Source organism: Hyla sarda, chromosome 3, assembly GCF_029499605.1.
Source record: "Hyla sarda isolate aHylSar1 chromosome 3, aHylSar1.hap1, whole genome shotgun sequence".
Taxonomy (NCBI): domain Eukaryota; kingdom Metazoa; phylum Chordata; class Amphibia; order Anura; family Hylidae; genus Hyla; species Hyla sarda.
Window position 1 is genome coordinate 187842844 of NC_079191.1, and position 9654 is coordinate 187852497.

At 46.4% G+C, this 9654-nt stretch overlaps 1 pseudogene; it reads right to left on the reverse strand.

Moving 5' to 3' along the window:
• Nucleotides 1-589: 589 nt before the first annotated feature.
• Nucleotides 590-697, reverse strand: LOC130363333 (U2 spliceosomal RNA; annotated as a pseudogene).
• Nucleotides 698-9654: the final 8957 nt, after the last annotated feature.

The window sequence follows — 9654 nt, forward strand, 5'->3', positions numbered from 1 at the left end:
CTTTTCGCTGAAGCTACTAAGGGACCACAAATGTTCCCGGCATCCCCCTTGGCGTTAGCCAAGGTATCTTCCCGCAGAGCCAATAACGGTAGGTACCCTGCCAATGCAGGAGTACCAGGGGTGTTTGCAGGGAGGTGCGGAACCTAATGGCCACATACACCTCCCCTAGACCGCCAGGAGGGACACCCAGAAAGGCTACCGCATCCTGACAAATCCAGTGGACATACAACATGCAAAAAGTGACACAGTGAGACAAAAAGAAATAAATAAGTGAATGTGTGCAGATATACTGCCCGGACATCCGGCCGGATCTATAAAAATTTCTCTGATCCTAGCCAGAAGGCCGGGAATCAAGAGGTGAGTGCCACAAGGTGAAGAGATTATGGTGCCTGTGCTTCCACTCAGTAAGCCAGTACACCCAGTGAGTTTGGGCTCCTCGGGGTCACCACCCCCGAGGCACAAAAGTACCTCAGCTCTAGACCCTCTCAGCCTCATGGCGAGACCCGGAGGAAGCAGGTCACATCGGAGCAGCCGGCTGGCTGATTCCTCAGAACCAGCCCCGAAACGCCCTGGTACACCTGCGACCTCCATGCAGCACCCATCCCCACCAACTCCACACCGGTGTGGACTGCCACTGGAATGAAACTGATAAGAACAGATACTACACTTGATCTTAGCCAAAAGGACTAGAAGCATGTTTAGCAGCAAGGAGAATATCAGGACGGGAGACAACTAGTATAAACTAGCCTTAACCCCTTAAGGACCACGGACGTATGCGTACGTCCTGGCTCCCTGGTACTTAAGGACCAAGGACGTACACGTACGTCCGTGGGAATTTTGGTCCCCGCCGCGCGCCGGGCAGGGACTGGACCGGGGTGACTGCTGATATCTATCCACCCACAGTAGGCTGGGCAGAACGGGGAACCGACGGGGAACAAGCGCCGAAGGTCCACTCACCCATCGGCGGCGGCAGCGGGCGATGATTGGTGGCGGAAGTGGGGGACGACCGGCGGCAGCAGACGGCGGCAATGCGGCTCCTTGGATCCTACGGAAGCCGGTGAGTTGCCTAGCAACATCTGGAGGGCTACAGCCTGAGACCACTATACAGTGGTCTCTAAACTGTAGCCCTCCAGATGTTGCAAAACTACAACTCCCAGCATGGCCATACAGCTGTTTGGGCATGCTGGGATTTGCAGTTTTGCAACAGCTGGAGGGCTACAGTTTGGAGATCACTGTGCAGTGGTCTCTAAACTGTAGCCCTCCAGATGTTGCAAACTGCAAATCCCAGCATGCCCAAATAGCAAACAGCTGTCTCGGCATGCTGGGAGTTGTAGCTGTGTATCTCCAGCTGTTGCATAACTACATCTCCCAGCATGACCTTTGGTGATCAGTACATGCTGGGAGTTGTAGTTTTGAAACAGCTGGAGGCACACTGGTCGGAAAATACTGAGTTAGGTAACAGAACCTAAATTAAGGTTTTCCAACCAGTGTGCCTCCAGCTGTTGCAAAAGTACAACTCCCAGCCTGCACGGTCTGTCAGTACAAGCTGGGAGTTGTAGTTTTGAAACAACTGGAGGTTTGGCCCCCTGCCCATGTGAATGTACATTCCCACGGGTGGGTTTACAGTGAATTTCCTGCTTCAAGTTTGAGCTGCGGCAAATTTTTTGCCTCAGCACAAAATCCTAGTGGGAAACTCACCGTAAACCTGCCTGTGCAAAAGTACCCTAAAAACACTACACTACACTAACACATAATAAAGGGCAAAACACTACATATACACCCCCTTACACTGCCCCCCCCCCCCAATAAAAATGAAAAACTTATCATACGGCAGTGTTTCAAAAATGGAGCCTCCAGCTGTTGCAAAACAACAACTCCCAGCATTTCCGGACAGCCACTGATTGTCCAGGCATGCTGGGAGTTTAGCAACAGCTGGAGGCACCCTGTTTGAGAATCACTGGCGTAGAATACCCCTATGCAATCCCTAATTTAGTCCTCAAATGCGCATGGCGCTCTCTCACTTCGGAGCCTTGTCCTATTTAAAGGAAACAGTTTAGGGCCACATATGGAGTATTTCCGTACTCAGGAGGTGGGGGTCTTTTTCTCCTTTTACCCCTTATGAAAAAGAAAAGTTGGGGGCTACACCAGCCTGTTAGTGTAAAAAAATTAAAATTTTTACACCAACATGCTGGTGTTGCCCCATACTTTTTATTTTCACAAGCGGTAAAAGGAAAAAAAAAGACCCCCAAAATTTGTAACGCAATTTCTCCTGAGTATGGAAATACCCCATATGTGGTGTAAAATGCTCTGCGGGCACACAAGGCTCAGGAGTGAGAGTGCATCATGTACATTTGAGACCTAAATTGGTGATTTGCACAGTGGTGGCTGATTTTACAGCGGTTCTGACATAAAGGCAAAAAAATAAATACCCACATGTGACCCCATTTTAGAAACTACACCCCTCTCAGAATGTAACAAGGGGTATAGTGAGCCTTAACACCCCACAGGTGTTTGAAGAATTATTATTAAAGTTGGATGGGAAAATGAAAAAACAAAGCCCCCCCCATAGTGACAGAACAATGGACTCCATTTTGGAAACTACACCCCTCACAGAATGTATTAAGGGGTACAGTGAGCATTTACGCCCCACAGGTGTCTGACACATTTTTGGAACAGTGGTCCGTGAAAATGAAAATTTTAATTTTTCATTTGCACAGCCCACTGTTCCAAAGATATGTCAAACGCCAGTGGGGTGTAAATACTCACTTCACCCCTTATTAAATTCTGTGAGGGGTGCAGTTTCCAAAATGGGGTCATATGTGGAGGGGTCCACTGTTCTGGCACTATGGGGGGCTTTGTAAACGCACATGGCCCCTGACTCCCATTCCAAACAAATTCTCTGTCTAAAAGCCCAATGGCGGTTCTCCTCTTCTGAGCATTGTAGTTTGCCAGCAGAGCACTTGACGTCCACACGTGGGGTATTTCCATACTCAGAAGAGATGGGGTTACAAATTTTGGGGGGCATTTTCTCCCTTTTCCCCTTGTAAAAATGTAAAATTTGGGGAAAAAACAGTATTTTAGTGCAAATTTTTTTTTTCCATTTACCCATCCGACTTTAACGAAAAGTCGTCAAACACCTCACTGGACCCCTTGTTACATGCCTTGAGGGGTGCGAGTTACGCTACCATTGATTTAAATGGGACCGCGGACAGTCCGCAAATCTGACACTATTGCGGACTGGCTGTGGACTCATTCAAATCAATGGTAGCGTAACTCGCAGCAGGTTTCCCGCAGTGTGAAACCCGTTGCTGGTAATAGTATGTGAATGCACCCTCAGCAAAATTCACTCTCCAAAATCCCACTGTCGCTCCTTCCCTTCTGAGCCCTCTACTGCGCCCGCCGATCACTTGACATACACATATGAGGTATGTGCTTACTCGAGAGAAATTGGAATACACATTTTCGGGGGCTTTTTCTCCTATTACCCCTTGTAAAAATTCAAAAACTGGGTTTACCAAAACATGCGAGTGTAAAAAATTTGAATACTTTGAGGGGTGCAGTTTTTATAATAGGGTCATTTGTGGGGTATTTCTAATATGAAAGCCCTTTAAATCCACTTCAAAACTGAACTGGTCCCTGAAAAATTCCGATTTTGAAAATGTTGTAAAAAATTGGAAAATTGCTGCTGAACTTTGAAGCCCTCTGATGTCTTCCAAAAGTAAAAACATGTCAACTTTATGATGGCAACATAAAGTAGGCATATTGTCAATATATAATTTATTTGGAATATCTATTTTCCTTTTTCAAAATTTTCAATTTTTTCATCAAATTTGGAAATTTTTCACCAAGAAATGATGCAAGTATCGACAAAAATATAACACTAACATAAAGTAGAATATGTCACGAAAAACTATTTCGGAATCAGAATGAAATGTAAAAGCATCCCAGAGTTATTAATGCTTAAAGTGACAGTGGTCAGATGTGCATAAAACGCTCTGGTGCTTAAAGGGGTAGTCCCGTGGAAAACTTTTTTTTTTTAAATCAACTGGTGCCAGAAAGTTAAACAGATTTGTAAATTACTTCTATTAAAAAATCTTAATCCTTTTTTAGTACTTTTTAGGTGCTGTATACTAAAGAGAAATCCAAAAAAGAAATGCATTTCCTCTGATGTCCTGACCACAGTGCTCTCTGCTGACCTCTGCTGTCCATTTTAGGAACTGTCCAGAGCAGCATATGTTTGCTATGGGGATTTTCTCCTGCTCTGGACAGTTCCTAAAATGGGCAGCAGAGGTCAGCAGAGAGCACTGTGGTCATGACATCAGAGGAAATGCATTTCTTTTTTGGATTTCTCTTTAGTAAACAGCCCCTAAAAAGTAGTGGAAATTTACAAATCTGTTTAACTTTCTGGCACCAGTTGATTTAAAAAAAAAAAAAGTTTTTCCACGGGAGTACCCCTTTAACCCCTTAAGGACAATGGACGTACTCCTACGCCCCTGTTTCCGAGTTCTTAAGGACCGAGGACGTAGGAGTACGTCCTGTCCATTCCTGGCCCCCCGCCGCTAGCCGGAGGGGAGCCGGTGCCCGATGCCTGCTGAAATCGTTCAGCAAGCATCGCGGCATATCGCCCAGGGGGGTCATTATGCCCCCCCATGTCGGCGATGGCCACAGATCGCTGGACAATTCAGTCCAGCGATCTGCCGTGATTCCGGGTCAATCGGGTCTCCAGTGACCCGGTGACCCGGAATTGCTGGCTGATCGGGGCCGTCAGAGACGGCCCCGAACAGCCAGAGCCTGCAGGGGTGAGGTGGCACTGGTGCCACCTCACGATCGCCCTGATTCGTCGGCCGGATTCCCGGCCGACCAATCAGGGCGCCTGCTGCGGGTGTCACTCCCGCACCCGCTCCGCCCCTCTTCCGGAGGACGTGAACGGGTGCGGGAAGACGACCCCGGGTGCTGGGGACCCCGATCCCCGGCGTTAATGTTGGGATCGGGGCCCCAGGAGCGACGACGGTGGCGGGACTGACCTGCAGCGTCGATCAGCAGCAGCAGGAGGTGAGTGACAGCCTCCTGCTGTTGCTTAGCAACAGCTCCCAGCATGCAAAAAGGGCATGCCAAACTCTGTGTTTCACAACCAGTGTGCCTCCAGCTGTTGCAAAACTACAACTCCCAGCATGCACTGATAGACCGTACATGCTGGGAGTTGTAGTTTTGCAACAGCTGGATGTTCCCCCCCCCCCCCCAATGTGAATGTACAGGGTACACTCACATGGGCGGAGGATTACAGTAAGTATCCGGCTGCAAGTTTGAGCTGCGGCAAATTTTCTGCTGCAGCTCAAACTGCCAGCGAGAAACTACTGTGAACCCCCCCGCCCGTGCGACTGTACCCTAAAAACACTACACTAACACACAATAAAATAAAAAGTTAAAAACACTACATATACACATACCCCTACACAGCCCCCCTCCCCTCCCCAATAAAAACGACAAACGTCTGGTACGCCACTGTTTCCAAAACAGAGCCTCCAGCTGTTGCAAAACTACAACTCCCAGCATGCACTTATAGACCCTACATGCTGGGAGTTGTAGTTTTGCAACAGCTGGATGTTTCTCCCCCCTCCAATGTGAACGTACAGGGTACACTCACATGGGCGGAGGATTACAGTAAGTATCCGGCTGCAAGTTTGAGCTGCGGCAAATTTTCTGCCGCAGCTCAAACTGCCAGCGAGAAACTACTGTGAACCCCCGCCCGTGCGACTGTACCCTAAAAACACTACACTACACAAAATAAAATAAAAAGTAAAAACCACTACATATACACATTCCCCTACACAGCCCCCCTCCCCAATAAAAATGAAAAATGTCTGGTACGCCACTGTTTCCAAAACAGAGCCTCCAGCTGTTGCAAAACAACTACTCCCAGTATTACCAGACAGCCACTGACTGTCCAGGCATGCTGGAGGCACCCTGTTTGGGAATCACTGGCGTAGAATACCCCTATGTCCACCCCTATGCAAGTCCCTAATTTAGGCCTCAAATGCGCATGGCGCTCTCACTTTGGAGCCCTGTCGAATTTCAAGGCAACAGTTTAGGGCCACATATGGGGTATCGCCGTACTCGGGAGAAATTGTGTTACAAATTTTGGGGGGTATTTTCTGCTATTACCCTTTTTAAAAATGTAAAATTTTTGGGAAACCAAGCATTTTAGGTAAAAAAAAAAATTTTTTTTACATATGCAAAAGTCGTGAAACACCTGTAGGGTATTAAGGTTCACTTTACCCCTTTTTACGTTCCCCGAGGGGTCTAGTTTCCAAAATGGTATGCCATGTGGGGATTTTTTTGGGGTTCTGGCACCATAGGGGCTTCCTAAATGCGGCGTGCCCCCAGAGCAAAATTTGCTTTCAAAAAGCCAAATGTGACTCCTTCTCTTCTGAGACCTGTAGTGCGCCAGCAGAGCACTTTTCACCCCCATATGGGGTGTTTTCTGAATCGGGAGAAATTTGGCTTCAAATTTTGGGGGGTATTTTCTGCTATTACCATTTTTAAAAATGTAAAAATTTTGGGAAACCAAGCATTTTAGGTAAAAAATTTTTATTTTTTTTACATATGCAAAAGTCGTGAAACACCTGTAGGGTATTAAGGTTCACTTGACCCCTTTTTACATTCCCCGAGGGGTCTAGTTTCCAAAATGGTATGCCATGTGGTTTTTTTTTGCGGTTCTGGCACCATAGGGGCTTCCTAAATGCGGCATGCCCCCAGAGTAAAATTTGCTTTCAAAAAGCCAAATGTGACTCCTTCTCTTCTGAGACCTGTAGTGCACCAGCAGAGCACTTTTCACCCCCATATGGGGTGTTTTCTGAATCGGGAGAAATTGAGCTTCAAATTTTGGGGGGTATTATCTGCTATTACCCTTTTTAAAAATGTAAACATTTTGGGAAACCAAGCATTTTAGGTAAAAATTTATTATTTTTTTTACATATGCAAAAGTCGTGAAACACCTGTAGGGTATTAAGGTTCACTTTACCCCTTTTTACGTTCCCCGAGGGGTCTAGTTTCCAAAATGGTATGCCATGTGGTTTTTTTTTTGCGGTTCTGGCACCATAGGGGCTTCCTAAATGCGACATGCCCCCAGAGTAAAATTTGCTTTCAAAAAGCCAAATGTGACTCCTTCTCTTCTGAGACCTGTAGTGCGCCAGCAGAGCACTTTTCACCCCCATATGGGGTGTTTTCTGAATCGGGAGAAATTGAGCTTCAAATTTTGGGGGGTATTTTCTGCTATTATCCTTTTTAAAAATGTAAAATTTTTGGGAAACCAAGCATTTTAGGTAAAACATTTTTTTTTTTTTTACATATGCAAAAGTCGTGAATCACCTGTGGGGTATTAAGGTTCACTTTACCCCTTGTTACGTTCCCCGAGGGGTCTAGTTTCCAAAATGGTATGCCATGTGTTTTTTTTTGCTGTCCTGGCACCATAGGGGCTTCCTAAAGGTGACATGCCCCCCAAAAACCATTTATCGCTCCTTCCCTTCTGAGCCCTCTACTGCACCCGCCGAACAATTAACATAGACATATGACATATGTGCTTACTCGAGAGAAATTGGGTTTCAAATACAAGTAAAAATTTTCTCCTTTATACCAATTGCAAAAATTCTAAAATTGGGTCTACAAGAACATGCGAGTGTAAAAAATTAAGATTGTGCATTTTCTCCTTCACTTTTCTGCTATTCCTGTGAAACACCTAAAGGGTTAATACACTTATTGAATGTCATTTTGAATACTTTGAGGGGTGCAGTTTTTATAATGGGGTCATTTATGGGGTATTTCTAATATGAAGACCCTTCAAATCCACTTCAAACCTGAACTGGTCCATGAAAAATAGCGAGTTTGAAAATTTTGTGAAAAATTTCCAAATTGCTGCTGAACTTTGAAGCCCTCTGGTGTCTTCCAAAAGTAAAAACTCATTAATTTTATGATGCAAACATAAAGTAGACATATTGTATATGTGAACCCAAAAATGTTTTATTTTGAATATCCATTTTCCTTACAAGCAGAGAGCTTCAAAGTTAGAAAAATGTAAAATTTTCATTTTTTTCATCAAATTTTGGGATTTCTCACCAAGAAAGGATGCAAGTTACCATAAAATTTTACCACTAAGTTAAAGTAGAATATGTCACGAAAAAACAATCTCAGAATCAGAATGATAACTAAAAGCATTCCAGAGTTATTAATGTTTAAAGTGACAGTGGTCAGAATTGCAAAAAACGCTCCGGTCCTTAAGGTGTAAAATGGCCTGGTCCTTAAGGGGTTAAGGCCAAAATGGGCCTGGTCCTTAAATGGGCACTACCAACCTTTTTTTTTTTTATATGTTGTAGTACTTATGTACTACAATATATCTCTAATATACTTTAATATATATATTTTTTAAATAAAATAGTTTATTTTATATTTGAAAACCGGCCCTAGGGGTCTCCCTCCTAGTGGCCGGCTGAAGCCTGCCGTGACGTCACCACTGAATTAGGACCGATGGCAGCCGGGCAATCGGTCCTACTTCAGTCAGCCAATCAGCCTGCGCTCGCTCCCTGCCTGTCAATCAGACAGGCAGGGAGTGAGCTGAGAGCACAGAGGATGCATGCCCATTGGCTCCCTGGCCCCGCATGCCGGCCCAGCCTCCCGACAGATGCTGCTGCTGCCTCATGACTGTCCTGCGCCCCTGCATTTTGGTAATTGATTTTTGGGGTGGGGTGGGTAAAGTGGCTTGAGCGGCGGCAACAGGGGGAGGGGGGCTTCGTGGGTAGAGCAAGTTACGTAACAAAAGATATTGGTTTCAACAAAGGGTGCCTTCAGTTGTTTCACTACAACAATTCCCAGCATGCCCTGACAGCCAATAGATGTCAGGGCAAGCTGGGAGTTGTAGTGGTGAAACAGCTGGAGGCACCCAGTATAGGTGAACTAAGGGTGGAAGTGTCGGCCCCAGCAGGCATCAGTGACGTCATGCGTGCTGGGAAGTCTGCCTGGTAGTGAGCACACTACCAGGCAGACAAAAAGGCCTTTTTAAGATAGTAAAAAAAAAATTTAAGTCAGGGAGGGGGTTAGGGATAGAGGGGCAATAATAGGCAGGGACAGAAAGAAGAAAAAAAAAGGGATGGTGGGAGCTACTCTTTAAGGGGTTAAATGGGTAGTCCAGTGGTGAAAAACGTATCCTCTATCCTAAGGATAGGGGATAAGCTTCAGATCACAGGGGGTCCGACCGCTGGGGGTCCGACCGCTGGGGGCCCCCCGCGATCTCCTGTACGGGGCCCCGGCTCGCTGGCCAGATAGCGGGTGTTGACCACTTCAAGAAGCGGCGACTGACACGCCCCCTCAATACATCGCTATGGCAGAGTCGGAGATTACCGAAGGCATCGCTCCGGCTCTGCCATAGAGTTGTATTGAGAGGGCGTGTCAGCCGCCGCTTCGTGCAGTGGCCAACACGCCCCCTTCCCGCGGGCTGCCGGGGCTCCATACAGGAGATCGGGGGGGCCCCAGCGGTTGGACCTCCGCGATCTGAAACTTATCCCCTATCCTAAGGATAGGGGATACGTTTTTCACCACTGGATATCTCCTTTAAGTTTCCACACACTATTTGTGCTGGGCAAAGACTGAACAAAATAAAAAGAG